The following is a 9,105-nucleotide window of genomic DNA, read 5'->3' as shown; positions in this document are numbered from 1 at the left end:
TTATTATAATAAAAGTGTGATTGGGTCTGTCGAATTCATTTACAATGTGTTTATTAGATTTTTGTTGATCCATCAGAGACGACTCAGAATACTGTGAGTCAGTCGAGGTTGATCATTGCTGTCAACCTCTAATAGCAAAGAGTTATGCGGTCTTGAAATACGTCTCCTTAACCAACGATGACACCGACAAATGTCTTGTGTTTTTTAACATGAAATTAACAGATTTTAGACAAATTGGTAGTCATATGTTTTCAACATTTCCCCCTCATCGAAGCATTGTACCCAATTTTGTTTGGATAATGGATTAAGTCATTCAATTCCACTTCGCTTATTCACACTAATATTCCCAAGATGTAACTAAAAAAAAATCAACAACACATAAATTTAACTACAAAATTACATATAACATAACTAAAAAATTGTATTCTAATTTTATCCAATTTTTTTTATTTTTCTTTATCTATATATTTTTCTTTAAAAAAATAAAAAACAAAATTATAAAATTTAATTTAATAAATAAGTAATTTTAAAATCAATTAAAAAAATTATATAATATAATATTTATATTTTATAATATTTTAAATTTGAAAAAAAAAAAGGAGAAAGAGTATTCAGGTTCATTTGAGTGAGTTTGTAGTTCATTTATCTCCTTGGCCATATTCTTTATTTGTAAAGTGGTGTGGATCAAAACACAACGTCCAAAATAGTATAGATTAAAAATTTAATTATAAAGTGGTGTACATTGAAAAAAAAAACAGAAAAAAAAATGTATTCAAGCAAAAAAAATCCAATGAAAACGCATGGATGGATGGGTTGGCTTTGTCTTTTTGAGGGCCTTCCTCTCCTAATGACAACAATCACCTTTGTAATAAAAACAATTTGTTGTCATTGGTGAATTTTTTTTATTTCATTAGAACATTTGGAAAAGACAACATTGTCCACTTGCAAAAACAAATTATGGTAGAAGTGTCACAAATTTAAATCAAAATCTTTAAAAAAAAAAAACATGTTACTAAATGTTAGCATGTGTTTGGATACGTCGATTTTTTTTAACTGTCACATTGAAGCAATCCTTTGTTGCTTTTAATTTTTCATGGTCACACCATAATTTTGACTATTAGAACCGATTAAGAAGGATATTTAAACACGTACTTAGTCTTTGGCTTGTAATGTCAAGGTTATGAAGTGATATAGGACTATATTTAATAAATTATTCATATTTTTTTAAAAATATTTTCAAACAATAATAAAATGTTTTTAAACAATTTTAGAATTTAATAATCAAGCATTATCAATATAATGATAGGTTTATATTGTCAATCAATTAAAAATTATTATTAATATAACTTTTAATATATTTATTATAAAAATTAATAAACTTATCATATATAATAATTATTGATTAGATGTCTATGCTAATTTACGTTTTCAGTGTATAGTCTATTATTTCATAATTTTATGTTAATTTTAGTGCACATAATATTATTATGCACCTAGTTAAGATATACTCATAATTCATTACATGAAGTACATGTTTGTGTAAGCGTTTCCAATGAAATTGGCATCATTCGGATACGCAAAACGTAAAAGATCTAAGTTTGTTATTTCTGCATTTTATGTATTGAAAACAATGAAAATTGGTGGCAACATGGAAACAAACATACTCGATAACTGATTTTGAAACAATAGTATATTCTTGTAATAGTTAAAAATAAATTTACTCCATTAATTAAAAAAGATCAAATTCTATTAGAAAATAAGAAATAAAAATATACTGAAATCATACGAAATTTACATTAAAAATTTATATTAATACGTAATTTTTACGAGAGAAAAAAAATTATACATAGTGTAAAAGTTATCCAATCGAATTGAATTAAATGGCACTGCTCATTAGAAGTGATTTTGAAAAATGAAAACAATATTTTCTCCATTCTCATTGCACATCCAAAACACGCATATTTGAAATTTGGTGCAACTTATTTTGGTACAATCTCTAATTCTTGATTTAGTGCGTGTATTCAATTGTGTTAAACGTGTATTCAATTGATTTCACGTGAAAAATAAAATAAGGAAATGGAAGACGACACTCCAAACACACGGTTAAACTTTCAGTTGTGTTACGCACGTTACGTTTTCTCTTAGAGCACTTTAACTAGTATTCCAACGTACTAAAACAACAATTGTTCTGATACTCTTTTCAGGGAAAACTTTGTGAAATTTCTAGGAAATTTCTTATGGATTGATGAAAAAACAAAACAAAAAAGGAAAGAGAAAACTATTTGTGAATTATTTGCCTTGAACATGGAGTATTATCTGAGGTGATCCATCCACCATGTGAAGTTGCCCTTGTCAGTTTGTTAAATCTCAAATCGTTTCAGATTTTTCTTTGTTAAGGTAAGCTGGGTTTACATAGCATCTTTAGTCTACTGATGGATGCTAATATTTGTTTATACATTTTTTTGTCCATATCCAGCCATTGACAGACACCCAACAAGTAGATGATTATCACTCATTTAGAAGTTTCAGAACTTGTCTGAACTTGTTATTGTAGTGACTTATTTGCCAAGAATAATTACTTTTTATTAGCTTCTAGCAAAGTTTTTTTAAAAATAAAATGGCCATTTTTCTATTAAAAAATAGTTTTCCAAAAGGGTTTGGTGGTTCTTTAAATTGTTAAAAACTATTTGAACCTCACTGGGAAATCCTTCATATCATATTACCTAAATTGTCAACCTATAAAATTGCGGTTGGTCAATTTGTATGAAATGCAAACAAGGGCTGATTGATTACCTTTCACCTACGTAATCATCCCCGAAAGGAAATCTAGCCTAGTTACAAATGAAACACCTTACGGTCATGCATCACATCTTCAACATAAAAAACTATGGATATTCAACTTTAGTAGGATATGCTGTTATTAGCTCTATGCACTAAAGCCTATCTATATTGATTATTGACAGCCAAGGTTTTAAATTATAGTTTTGTCGTGATCGATGATATTGTAGGAAATTGTGGTCAATGTAGCTGCAATTACAGGTGTGTTGTAGTTGTGGAAACTCCAAAAACCTTGACGTTCCAATCAAAACAATATGTTGTTTTATAAAACCTTGCAGAGAGCAAAATAAGAGAGGGTAGGAAGCAGCAAAAATGGTAATATGAGGATGACAGACTTGAAATATTGCAGTCATTAAGCCCTTCTGTTCAATCAACAGAATTCTAGTAGTATAATGGCAAGAATACTTATATTTATTAGCTTTTAGCCCATTTTGCAATTATACATTGTTATATGGAAAGAACAAGGCAAAAAGTACATTGAAAGTAGAGATATAGAAGAATGAAGTTTATTGATAGAATATATGTAATTAATGAAAATCTTTTATATTTGATAAATATCTTACATATTACGTTAGGCAATATTGAGCTATAAATTAGTCAAAAATCCTCTTATACTCTAGTCTAACTTGTAGCCTTGACATCAGCTTGTATCAATGTATATTATGTAGACAAAGGAATGAGAAATCACACAAAACAGATTTCCTTTATGGTATCAGCCTAGGTTTCCTCTCCTTTCCTCCACCTAGCCACCATTCTCACCACCTCTCTTTACTTTCTTCCACTCCCTTCCTCCCTGTTCGCCGCCCTCAATGGCTGCCCAACCCAAGTTTCACCTGGCTTTAGCAATCACCAACGTGAAATCCCTCCTACCAGTCACATTAGACAATGATTCAAGCCAATACATTTCTTGAGCAGCCCTCTTCAAAGTTCAAGCACGAGTCCAAAACGTGCTTGATCACGTCGTCCCTCTTACGGATGAGAAGGCTAAGAAGGCGGCAGATGATGCAAAAGCAGTCAATCCCAATCTTTGGCATCATCTTGTTGCGGTCGTGTTACAATGGATGTATGCCACCGTATCACAAGACATTCTTAATTAAATACTTGGATAGATGACTCGACCGAGTAGTGTTGGAAAAGAATTGCTGCTATTTTCCAAGACAACAAACACTTGAGGGATGTCCACCTTGAAAATAATTTGATTGAATATAATAAAACTAGAAACTCACATGTTTGTCATTCTTGTTCTCTTGGTAAACATGTTGAATTGCCATTTGTTGATTCTCACAACTCTACTTATATGCCATTTGATATTTTGCATAGTGATTTATGGACATCTCCCCATTTTAAGTTTTGCAGGTCACAAATATTATGTGCTCTATTTGGATGATTATTCAAAATTTTTATGAACTTTTCCTATTTCCAAAAAATCTCAAGTTTATTCCATTTTTATTACCTTTAGAGCCTATATCAAAACTCAATTCGAACGAGAGTTAAAAAATATCCAATGTGACAATGGTAGAGAAAATGACAATGGTCCTTTTTTGAGTCTTTGTGAAGCTAATGGAATTTCTTTTTGTTTTTCATGTCCTCATACTTCATCTCAAAATGGAAAAGCCAAAAGAAAAGTCTGTTCTATTAATAACTTATTTGCACATTGTTAACTCATGCTTCGCTACCTCCCTCATTCTGGCACATGCATTACAAATGGCAACATATCTCCTTAAGATTTTACCAAGTAAAACTCTCGCCTATCAATTTCCTTTGAAAATTCTATAACAAAAAGACCCATCATACTCTCACTTAAAAGTTTTTGGTTGTTTATGTTATCCTCTTTTTCCTTCCACTATGATAAATAAGCTCCAACCTCGTTCCACACCTTGTGTCTTTCTAGGTTACCCATTAAATCATTAAGGCTACAAATGCTATGATTTATCCTCAAATAAAATCATCATTAGTCGTCATGTATTATTTGATGAAAATCAATTCTCATTCTCAAAGTTGCATACTCCAACTTCCTCCACTTATGATTTCCAAAATGGTTGACTTTCACCTCACGTGATCCATCATCTTCACAATCAAACCACTCCTAAAACAAATGTGTCAGCCCAAACAAGTCAACCATCACCTCAGCTGGCCCAATCAACTCGCCCATCTCCTAAACCGACCCAATCAGCTCAAACTTCTCCACAATCAGCCTAGTCATCACCCTTAAGCCCCACATCTTCTTCCACAGTGGGCCACTCATCTTTTGGCCTAAACACAATATTTAGCCCTCCCTCCCATTTTCCAGCCCATTTCGAGTTCAAACAACAAACCTATTACAAGGAGCCAACATGGTATTTTTATGCCAAATAAAAAATACCATCATGGCCTTCTAACTCATGTCACAAAATCACCTTTACCTCATAACCTCGTGTCCGCACTCAAAGACCTGAATTGGAAAATGGCCATGGATGATGAATATAATGCTCTTATTAAAAATAAGACGTGGGAATTGGTGCCCCGTCCACCTGATGTTAATGTTATTCTGTCTATGTGGATTTTTAGACAAAAAAAATCTTACGGTTCTTTTGAGAGGCATAAAGCCCGTCTTATAGGTGATGGTGTAGGTCAAAAAGTTGGCATGAATTATGGAGAAAATTTTAGCCCGATAGTCCAACTGCTGACCGTTCACACAATGCTTAGTCTTGTTCTTTCTAAGGCATGGCCCATTCATCAGTTGGATGTTAAAAATGCATTCTTGCACAATGAACTAAAAGAAACAGTGTACATGCATCAACCCTTAGGTATCAAGGATTCAGATCTTCCTAATCATGTCTGTCTTCTGCGAAAATCGTTATATGGGCTCAAGCAAGCTCCTAGAGCCTGGTATAAACGATTTTCGGATTATGTTTCTTCTATTGGGTTTTCTCAAAGCAAGTATGACAACTCTCTTTCCATCTACCAGAATGATATTGTTATGGCTTACATTCTTCTATATATAGATGATATCATCTTAACTGCTTCTTTTAATACTCTTCGCAAGTCTGTCATGACTATTCTCAGCTCAGAATTTGCTATGAAAGACTTGGGTCCACTGACTATACACAAGAAGTAACTCAGTGGACCCAAAAGAAATTATTGAACGTGCTGGCATGTCCTCTTGTACGCCTTGTCCTACTCCGATTGATACTGTTCACTGAAAACTTGTTCCACTGATCAGCGATGCTAATCAGTAAGTGTACTAAGTCGCACAAGTAATATAAAATGATAAGAACCGAGTATCGAATCACAGGGAACTTGTTTCATTCAAAAAATATGTGTTCAATGAGCAAACATTTGTATAAAGCAAGTAAATGTTAAATGGGGTTTTTATATGAAAATCTAATTAACTACAAACTAAAACATCTAGAAGTTGAGAAGTAAAAAAATTGTCAAGTAAAAAGCGTTGGGTCATTCTACTGAACTTACTTTGATGTTACTAAATGTTTTTCTTTATTTAACGCTATTTTAGTGTTCTTATGCTGAAAAACTACCAAAACCAAGATCCCTCGAGTGAATGAGCCTAACTCTATTTAAACCTCATCCTTGATCTCTCAACAAACTTAGTCTAAAAGAGTTGCATTATGATTACAGCATAATAAGGACTAGATTGCTGCACTTTGTCCCCAGACATACATTTTTCTAGCTTGCTCTATCAAGTTCTAAGGTTTTAAAGCACTTCCCAGTATTAAAAATCCTAACTTTACATATAAATGGATGATCAAGCCACAAGCATGCAAAAAATAGACACAGATAAAAGCAATGAACACATAAAAATAACTTTAAATAGATAGTAAGAGGATATTACATCAAGTGTTCAGCAGAAATCCCCAACAAGAGGTTTAGCCTTCCATGGCAAGTTAGCAATTTTCAGCACACAGAATGGGAATTAGAAGAAAAACTAAGATTACAAGTGATGAGGATGTCTCCTTCACCCCTAGAACCCTAAAAATCACTCCTAAAACCTAAACTCTCTTGAAGGCAGGAGCTTTGCTCTGTTTTTCGTCTCTCTGTGGTGTCTCTTCGTCTCCTCTCTTAGACCTCCTGATTTCTCTCTTTTCTTTTATGCCAACTTCAGTGTTTTAAAGGCTCTTTGACGTTTTAGATTCTGAAGGCTCACTTAGCACTGTTTGCTCGCTAAGCGCGCGTAAGTGAATTCTTGCTTAGCAAGTTGGGCGCGTTGAGCACGAGAAGGGACAAATTACTCGTTGGGCGAGCTTACAGCGCACTGAGCGCGAGCATCTAAGACTGATCCTCTTCTAGGGTTTTCCCACGCGCTAAGCGGCTGAGTGCTTCGCTTAGCGGATGTCACTCGCTAAGCACATATGCCTCACTTAACGAGACACCAGCTGCTAGACCTTCTCTTCATTTGGCTTGAAACTGAAATTGATTCACATTAATTCACAAGAATAGGAGTATTTGTTGAGCAAAATTAACTAAACATGAAAATGTGTACAAATCCTACAAAAAGAACCATAAATTGAGGGAAAGATGCTAATTTCATATAACTATTCAATACAAAAGTTAGTCGTAAATGACGACTAACAGATACTAAAGCAAAACTTAGTGCTACGTCTAGCACTCCATATGAGGATTCGTCTCACTACCGCAGCCTTGTAAGAGCTTTACGGTATCTCACTTTCACGAGATCTAATATCACTTATGCGGTACAACATATTTGTTTATTTATGCATAATCTGATGGATAAACACATGCAAGGACTCAGGCGCATCATGCACTACATTTAGGGTACACTACATCATGGCCTTCATCTTTATCCTTCTTCGATAAGCTTTCTGATTTCTTATACAGATGCAGATTGGGGTGTATGCCCAGACATTAGGAGATCCGCTTCTGGTCATTATGTGTTTCTTGGAGATAATTTGCTCTCATGGTCTTCCAAACATCAAGCCACACTTTCTCGCTCTAGTGCTGAAGCAGAATACCGAGGTGTTGCTAATGTGGTTTCTGAGTCATGTTGGTTACACAATCTTCTTCTGGAGTTACATTGTCCTATCCATAAGGCTGCACTAGTTTACTGTGATAATGTTAGTGCAATATACCTTTCTGGAAATCTAGTTCAACATCAATGCACTAAACACATCAAGATGGATATTCACTTTGTTCGCGAGAAAGTTGCTCGTGGACAAGTATGTGTCCTACATGTCCCCTCGCGCTATTAGATTGCAGATATTTTCACAAAAAGGACTTCCTTTGGTGTTATTTCAGGGACAGTCTCAGCGTACAAAAACCTCCAGCATCGACTGTAGGGTGTGATAAAATATATGTAATTGATGAAAATCTTTTATATTTGGTAAGTATCTTCCATATTACGTTAGGCAATCTTGAGCGGTAAATTAGTCAAAGACTCTCCTAAACTCTAGCCTAGCTTGTAGCCTTAACATTAGCTTGTATCAATGTATATTATGTAGACAAAGGAATGAGAAATTACATGAAACATATTTCCTTTAGAGTGTGTTTGGATGAAAGAATTTAAAATTCTGAGAAATTTAAAATTCTAAGAATTTCAAATACTTCAATTGAAATTCTTTTATTTTCAAAATTTTATGTTTGGATAAAAAAATTAAAATTGTGAGGGTGAAAGAAAATGAATGCAAAGAGAAGAGAAGATATGGTTAATGTGCTTAAAAAAAAACAATACTGATGCGACATTGGGAGTCGTAGGGGAATCGAGAAACGACGACATACACCACCACACCCGACCACAACATTCAATCAACGGCGCAAGGCATGGCCCAAGCCCTTCACGCCAGCGAGCACCTCTGCCGCGTGATGAGCAGCGACGGCTGCTCCCTGACTCACGGGTGCAATTCTACGTGTCCCCCTATGCCCGCACCCGATCGACGCTCCACAAGCTTAGACGGTGTTTCTTGAAGAAAAGGATCATTAGCGTGAGGGAAGAGTCGCGAGTTCGAGAGCGGAATTTCGAGAACTTTCACGTGAAAGAGAGGATGAAGGTTATAAAGAAAATACACAAACGTTTTGAAAGGTTCTTGTATCAAGAAGAGAATTTCAATTTCTTATATTTTAGAAGGAAATTAAAATTTCACATTTTTAGTTATTTAAAATTCTGTTTTAAAATTCCAAAAATTTATATTCTTTCTAAAAAAAGCATCCAAATAATGGATTTTAGATTAAAGAAATTTAAATTCTCTAATAAATTACTTTCTTCAGTTAAAATTTTGTATTCAAACGCACTCTTATTTATAATAGCAAGCACACATA

This window comes from Glycine soja, chromosome 20, assembly GCF_004193775.1.
Source record: "Glycine soja cultivar W05 chromosome 20, ASM419377v2, whole genome shotgun sequence".
Lineage (NCBI taxonomy): Eukaryota > Viridiplantae > Streptophyta > Magnoliopsida > Fabales > Fabaceae > Glycine > Glycine soja.
The sequence above is the reverse complement of the archived record's forward strand: the minus strand, read 5'-3'. Positions refer to the sequence as shown.